We start from the raw sequence: 7885 nt of genomic DNA on the forward strand, positions 1-7885 counted from the left end.
CCGCTCCTTCTTTTTAGACCCAAATCCCCACCTTCAGGAATATTGAACATGCAAGTCCAGTGTCAACAAAAAAATTAGTCGTCAATCTAAGAAAGAAAGGGAAAATTGTATTCGAGTCAACCTGAGGATGATGACGCGGGAGACAGTCTTTCAGAAGGCCCTGAGGACTGTTGCGCCCATTAGAGGTCAAAGCACAGTTACACAAGCTTTTGAGACAAGGGGTCATGTGTCAAATGACAGATTACTGAGTTTATACACTCCAGACCTACAGGTACAAAGAGTATGGCTCATCCTGACCCCTTATGAGATTAAAGAGGAAGATTATCTCCTAAGGAGTTGTGACCCTTTATGAGATTAAGAAGGACTGTTATCCCCTAAGGAGGTCTGGTTAATGCAGATGCACAGTACACACTAAAGGGGAGGGGGGGAGGCCCAAATGGGCAAAGAAGACTTTTTTAATTTCATAAAATATGAATTTCATTTCATCAGCAGAGAGAAATTTGCATTTGCCAAACTTTTCCCTTCCACTTCCGCCCGCTCTCCACCATTAGGACACGTGGCCATTTACCTCATTGATTCTAAAAACACTGACAAACAGTGAATAGTCCTAAACAGGAATGTCAGATTTAAGGAGGGTAACGACTCAAGGTCAGGTTTAATTTACTGAACTTTCAAACAACAGTTCCAAGACCTGGCACCTAAGGGAGAATTGCCACAGGAAAGGACGATTGAAAGCATCTCTTAAAGAAGCAGAAGCACGTGTCACAATCATCAGAGCTCCTGGAAAGGACAGAACAATTTCCTTAGCTTCAGAATGCCAACTCCACAGATCAAATCAGAAGACTTACAGAAACGAGTGCAGACTCCAGGTATCATTTTATGTGCACCAACTACTATAATTTTAAAACAATTTTATAAAAATATGTGAAGGCTTATTGAGGGGTTAATCGAATCCTCCAGCCCCCCTCCAAAAAATATCTATCTTGAATGCACAAAAATAGTAACTAAAAGCAAATCATCCATTGTGCCTATGGTTATAAAAAGGAGAGGGGCCAGGACGATGCAGCTCTGTCAGGTACATACTCATTCGGGGACAGTGGAGGACTTTATCACTGCTCTGTGAATCCTCTGCTTCTCAGACAAACTGTCACTGTAACTCATGTACGGTGTGAGTGAAAACGAACAGGAAATACATCGGCCCAGCCTTAGTAATTTGTGCACTTAAAGTAATTTGAATTTGAGAACACTTCACTCCATCCTGCCTCTTTCATATTTATCACTAGACTTTGTAAAGATCCATATACCTTATAGATATTGCAGATGCCATTTTATGCTCCTTTTCCAATGACAAACGGTTTCTCCATTTTAATGTGCTCTGCATAGGTAGGCTTGACGATTGGGCGGATTTTAATATGTGTTAAATATTTACACATGCACATTTGCGTGTACATAACATATAGGGGACTACCAGTGTTTTCCATACTGGACTGAACTGGAATTTGCATGGCTTCTTTGGAGCACATTGCCTCTGATTCCTACTTTAACATTGGTTGACTATGTCTGGTATTTTCCTTTTTAAGTTATTTTTGAGACAAAGTCAACACAAATGACATTTAACTGGGCCATTTGTACATTGACATTTTAAATTTTATGTTAGATAAGAGAAAATGTTATGTGGAAATTAAATAAGGGAATTTTGTAGTGCAGTGAAGCCAAGGACTGTCGGTATCAAATTGAACCTTGTTACACGAGTGATCATATTTCCCATTTCAGCTCTGAGTCTCTTGACCTTACTCCATCAGTTATGTGGTCGTAGACAGTGACCAAGACTCGGCCGACAGCACAAAAGAGCAAGTGATGACCTGCACGAGGACTTAGCCTTGGGTTTCACTGTGTTTGATTTCTTCAGTATCTTCGTTTTATGGAAAACAGGTAGGTGTTTGCTTAAATAATGTAGATTATAAATACTTGCTAAATATTAAGATCCCACCTTGCAATATCAAAGCCATTTGACAATGTAAATTTCAGTTCCAAAAGGAGGCATCTGCAAGCTGTCATTTCATGTAATTCACCCCCAAGAAGTGACCCCAGTCACTCAAGTCCTTGGATCTTTCTTCTGGGCAGCCTGGGACCAGCGTGAGCTATCATGTGGACGTAAGTCTGTTAGCAACCAGCGTGAGCGGCAAAGATGTCGTGTCTGGATTGCTGGTGTAAGTCTTGCTGGTTAGAACAGATCCACACCAACTGCTGAGCCTAGAAACCCAGCGTTGAAATGCCAAGCCATGCAGATTTCATCAGGTGAAACATTCTAAGAAAAACACGTTACATTTATGGCATTTAGTCTCTTGCCCTGATTTGTGACACGGAGCGTCTATTGCTCCTGCCATTGCAGTGGTTCATTCATTCTTTTTAAAGCTTCCTACAGCATGGATTTCCCAGGAGAGTCCTTTTCTTTTCCTACAATCAGAAGTGCATAGTCTTCAGTCATGTTCGTTTTCAAATTGCTGAACTCCTTTTTCCATATCGTGATGTTCCTTGACATTTACAAAAAGGTGGCCTCAGTGGTGACCTCCTGGTGGGGCCAGGAGCAGCCCCACCCCAGGGGGACGGACACAGGTGTGGGAGAAGATCTCAAGCCCCAGGTGAAAAAGAGGAGCGTTGTCTAAGGGCAGACGGAGGCAACAAAACAGAGAAAAACAAGTACTGAGGCTGAAGAGCCTGGCTAGGAAGTTGCTGCCGGCCATCACATCACAAATAAAAGGAGAGTCCAAAAGGGAGAAGATTCCCCAAAGAAGCAGGAGGTGGCGGGGCGGGGGGGGGGGGTTGTTGGCGGCTCAGACAGTGCTCTGACCCTTCTCCCCTACGTGATGCCTGGTGTGGATGTGGCAGCGGGCAGCTGCCTGGAGAACCACACGGGATGCTGTGAAATGCTTACGAGGAGGCTCTGGACCACCACCTGCCCTTGGAAGAGGCTCCAAACGGCTGTCGGTCAGCGTGGCCAAGCAGCAGGCTGGGGCTGTGGTTTCCGTGTCTGACGCCAGCCGTCCTCTGCCAGCCACCCCTCCTTGACCTTCCCAGAAAGCACGTCCGCTGACTCCATGACATCGGGTCCCGGGGGTGACTCTTTATTCCCAACGTGGGTGCTACAGCCCTGACAACCGGGAAGATAACTGAGGAGTTGCCCAGAGGGGTCGGCGTGCAGGCGGAGGCCAGTGGACCCCAGACAGAGAACGGGAGGCCGTCAGCCACCGGGTCCTGGCCTCACCCCTTCCTCCTTAGAGACCCGGGTCCCTTTGCACGGGGGCAAGGGTCACTCACGTGTAGCTTGGCTTCACCTGCACCAAGTTCACGTGGGGAAGTAAGGGGGACACTTTGTTAGGCTGCATGTCGCCAACAGAGGTATCTGCTGACCTCCGCAGTGATGGTGGGCAGGGTCCTTCCTAACCTGGGTGGAGCCGGTCCCGGAAGCCAGTGTGACCGTCCAGCTTGCCTGTCAACCACGCCTGGAGTCCTCCCTCTCTGTTCCCTCTAACTCTCTGGGACCGTCCACTTATTCACACCTGGTGGCCTCCTCCACCCCTGGAAAGTCAAAGTCTTGCCCCCCACTTGTTGAATTGAGTCCTGAAATGCTCCCCCACGCTAATCATCACAGGCTAGGGAGGCGCCATGAGGGACAGGCCTGAAGGAGCTGTGCGTATGCAGAGCCATCTTCCTGGGTCCAGACACGCTGCCATGGTGACAGGGACACTGCCCGCCTCCCACCTTCTCCATCCCTGTGACCCCAGGGGCCAGGCCCCTTCCTGGTCATGAAACGTGCTTGATAACTATAAACCGCAGGAAGGAATGAGTAGCTTTCTTTCCAAGGAGCTGTTGCATCTTATTTCCTGATGCATCACTTTTTTATAAAATGAGAGGACAGCACCCAGAAATTTCAAAAGGCAAAGAGAAAACATTCATGATGTCTTTAGACCATCAAATAAGACAATGATGAGGCACAATTACAGAGCATATTTGGACTTCAGGCCTGGACCTGTTTCCCCCAATGATCTCTAAGCAACGTTTCATGCTCCCCTGATGAGTATGACCCCAATTACTGCCCAATCTGGAAAGAGTGTCACATTTCTATGCTGAATTTTCTTTTGTTGCAAACACCACTTGGAATCTTTTCTTATCCTTCTCCCAGGAATAAAAACCTACAAATGAAAAAGTGAGCACAACTTTTCTTTAAAGTTGCTCTCAGTGGCGTCTGAATCAACTTGCTGGAGGAGAAAACAAATATTTCTACCCATCGCACCGCCCGCCATTTTATGGGTACCCATTTCCAGCGGGAGCATCAATTTGTATCCATTCAACAACTGAAGCCAGGTGTATTTCAGAACCATTGTTGAGAATATCAGAAAATAAAGTAAAAATATGGATGTAATCATTACATCAAAAGTAGCTGGGTATGGGCTTCCCTGGGTGCAGCGGTTAAGAATCTGCCTGCCAATGCAGGGGACACGGGTTCGAGCCCTTGTCCGGAAAGATCCCACTTGCCGGGGAGCAACTAAGCCCCTGTGCCACAGCTGGTGAGCCTGCGCTCTAGAGCCCGTGAGCCACAACTCCTGAGCCCACGTGCCACAACTACTGAAGCCGGCATGCCTAGAGCCTGAGCTCCGCAACAAGAGACGCCACCACGATGAGAAGCCCGCGCACCACAATGAAGTGTAGCCCCCGCTCGCTGCAACTAGAGAAAAAACCCCGTGTGTGGCAACGAAGACCCAACGCAGCCAAAAATAACTAAAATAAAATTAATTAATTAGAAAAAAAAGTAGCTGGGTAGAGAGCCTAGAAAAGTTCTCAGAGGGGAAAAAAACAACAAATTTATTACTCATGAAAGCAAATACCATACTCCTGGGAAAAGGTGTTTATTCCTATTCTGCGTGAAAACACAATTTTGTGGAAGAAACAGGAACTGAGAATGAGGCATTGCAGTGAAATATCTATTCCATAAAAATCAATGCCTCATTAAAATCGTAATGGTGTTTCTTAAGTATGACTGCACATCTGATTTAATTGTAAATTGATACAGATTGGAGTTAACTGTAATTCGATGTGGATAAACTTGAGAGCCTCATGTCAGAAAAGGAAGACCCCACTGGCTTCCAGCGCCGAGGACTAAAGTCCTAACTCCTTTCAGACAGAGGCTGAGGAGGGAGGTTGGGACACCCTGCCCTCCACCCCGTCAGCTCAAGGAGGGGTCTGCAAGGGGAGAAGTGGGAAAACAAAGCAGGCTCTCCCTTTAAAAAAGGTCTCAGACAGTCACTGAAACAATTAATACATTCTTCAAAGTGTGTGAAGTAGAATGTTCATTACTATTTGTTTAATGCTCAATTTGATAAATTCATATATTTAATATAAAATTTAGAAAACCAGTGTTTCTTGAGAATATAAATATTGATTACAAGTTTGATCAATTTTATGTCTAAAAACATGTCAAATGATAATAACCAATTTTGCAAGGCATATTCGTTTCAGTAGCTCAAACATCTGAAGCATCAGAAAAAAGAAATATAGAGTGACTACGAATGACTGTTTCTTCACTTATACTCAAAATTATTTTAAACTGTCAATGCCATGGATTTACTTCATTTCTTTATTACTTCTGTTACTATTTGTATACGTTCCTAGGGTTACTGATATATTTATTTTGCTCTTTTCCCAGTGGTTAAGCGGTAATATTTTTGATTCCTCTCTGGTCCTGCCAGATCCCAGAGATGAAGAATTCCTTCTCAGGCCAGCACTGGCGGGGAAGCCGAGGTCCCCGGGGCATCAGACACAGCTTCTTCCCCCAAAGAAGCTGCAAATCATCAACGTGCATTACCTTTCCACAATCAAATTGCAATAAGAATTTTTCTGTGTGGTAAGGATATTTAACATGAGATCTACCTTCTTAGCGAACTGTTAAGTATACAATACAGAACTGACAACTAGGGGCGCAGTACCGTACAGCCGATCTCTAGAACCTACTCATTTTACGCAACAGAAACTTTAGACCCATCGAGTAGCGGGGACAGAAGAATTGGGGATATTTAACCCTTTGTACGTGGACTTCAGTGACGTGGGGTGGAATGACTGGATCGTCGCCCCCCTGGGGTATCATGCCTTTTACTGCCACGGGGAGTGCCCTTACCCCCCGGCCGATCACCTGAACTCCACGAACCACGCCATCGTCCAGACGCTGGTCAGCTCAGTTAACTCTAAGATTCCCAAGGCGTGCTGTGTCCCAACGGAACTCAGGGCCATCTCCATGCTGTACCTTGACGAGAATGAAAAGGTGGTATTAAAGAACTATCAGGACATGGTTGTCGAGGGCTGTGGGTGTCGTTAGCACAGCAAAAAAAAATAAAATAAATATATATATATATTTTAGAAAAAAAGATTCACTTTTAATGTAATTTAATTCACTTTTAATTCTAGACTTTCTCCCCAGGTCTTAGGTGTTTTTTGTTGTTTTCTTTTGTTTTTTTCACCAACTCTAGTCACATTCTTCCTTGTAGTAGGCGGAATAGTAGCCCCCAAAAGATACATCCCGACCGCCACTCCTGGAACCCGCAAATGTGACCTTATTTGGAAAAGGGGTGTTTTCAGACCCTTTTCGGTTCAGGGTCTTGAGATGAAGAGATCATCCTGCATTATTCAGGGGCGCCCTAAATGCGGGAACAAGGGTCTTATAAGAATCACTCAGGGGAGATCTGACAAAAAGAAGAGGAGGGGGCCATGTGACCACGGAGGCAGAGACGGGAGAGATGCAGGCACAGCCAAGAATCTTCCCTACAGCCCTCCGAGGGAGCGCGGGCCTGCCGGCACCTGGATTTCAGACTTCGGGCCAAGAGCACCGCAGAGAACCAGTGTCTGCTGCGTCAGTTTGTTACAGCAGCCATAGGAAGCTGATACACCCAAAGGTGCTTTTTAATTAATTTATTTATTTTTATTCTTTTTAAAATTATTACATTAGTTTCAGATGTACGACATGGTGATTTTATATTTTCATACATTACAAAATGACCACGGCAATAAGACCGGTTACTACCCACCACCATACAAAGTTGTTACCATATCATTTTCTACATTCCCTATGTGTACATTATATCCTCATGACTTATTTATTTTATAGCTGGAAGTTTGTACCTCTTAATCCTCTACTTTCAAAATATTTCTTGGCCTGTATTACACGGTCTTTAGGATACACTATTATCTGCAGTCTGCACAAATTACTGAAAGCTATGTATTTCTCATCAGTATTTTATTACGATTAGTAGGACCACAGAGAGGGTTCCTTTCCTGGCAAAAGGGTGAAGTCTCCTCCTTAGCATGTTGAAGGAATTCGTCTTCTGGGAACACGGTGCCGCCTATTTGCAGGTGATCACAAGTCAGCTTCTCCTTCCTGTTTGAGGTAACAGTACCTACTTTTTCTTGGCTTTCTTGGCTTTCTTGGCTTGTTTGCAGTTGTTTCTTCTTCCTTACACACATAGATAGAAGCAAGTACATATTCATTCTTTCTAAACACAATTAATAGAAGAAACACAACCTACATTTTTAACATCACTTATTTGTTAAAATCTGCAAAATAATTAAAATCATTTCATGATATTCATCCTCCTTTTGTGTTATTACAACGGTCTGTCCATGTTATCTTCACCAACTCTTCTCTTCTGAGTATGGTTGTGAATCGGTTGTTTGGGGACAAATCTTGTGCCTGTCCACTGCAGCCATGACTGTGCTCAAGGCCCAAGGACCACAGTGGCCACGGCAGCCCTCCAGGCGTTTCCTTTGTGCTTTCAGCACAGCCCCTTGCTGTTGGGCCACGACATCTTCCAGACTCATCCTGGTTTTTCCCTGCTAG

This window comes from Balaenoptera musculus, chromosome 13 (genome assembly GCF_009873245.2).
Source record: "Balaenoptera musculus isolate JJ_BM4_2016_0621 chromosome 13, mBalMus1.pri.v3, whole genome shotgun sequence".
NCBI classification, from domain to species: Eukaryota; Metazoa; Chordata; class Mammalia; order Artiodactyla; family Balaenopteridae; genus Balaenoptera; species Balaenoptera musculus.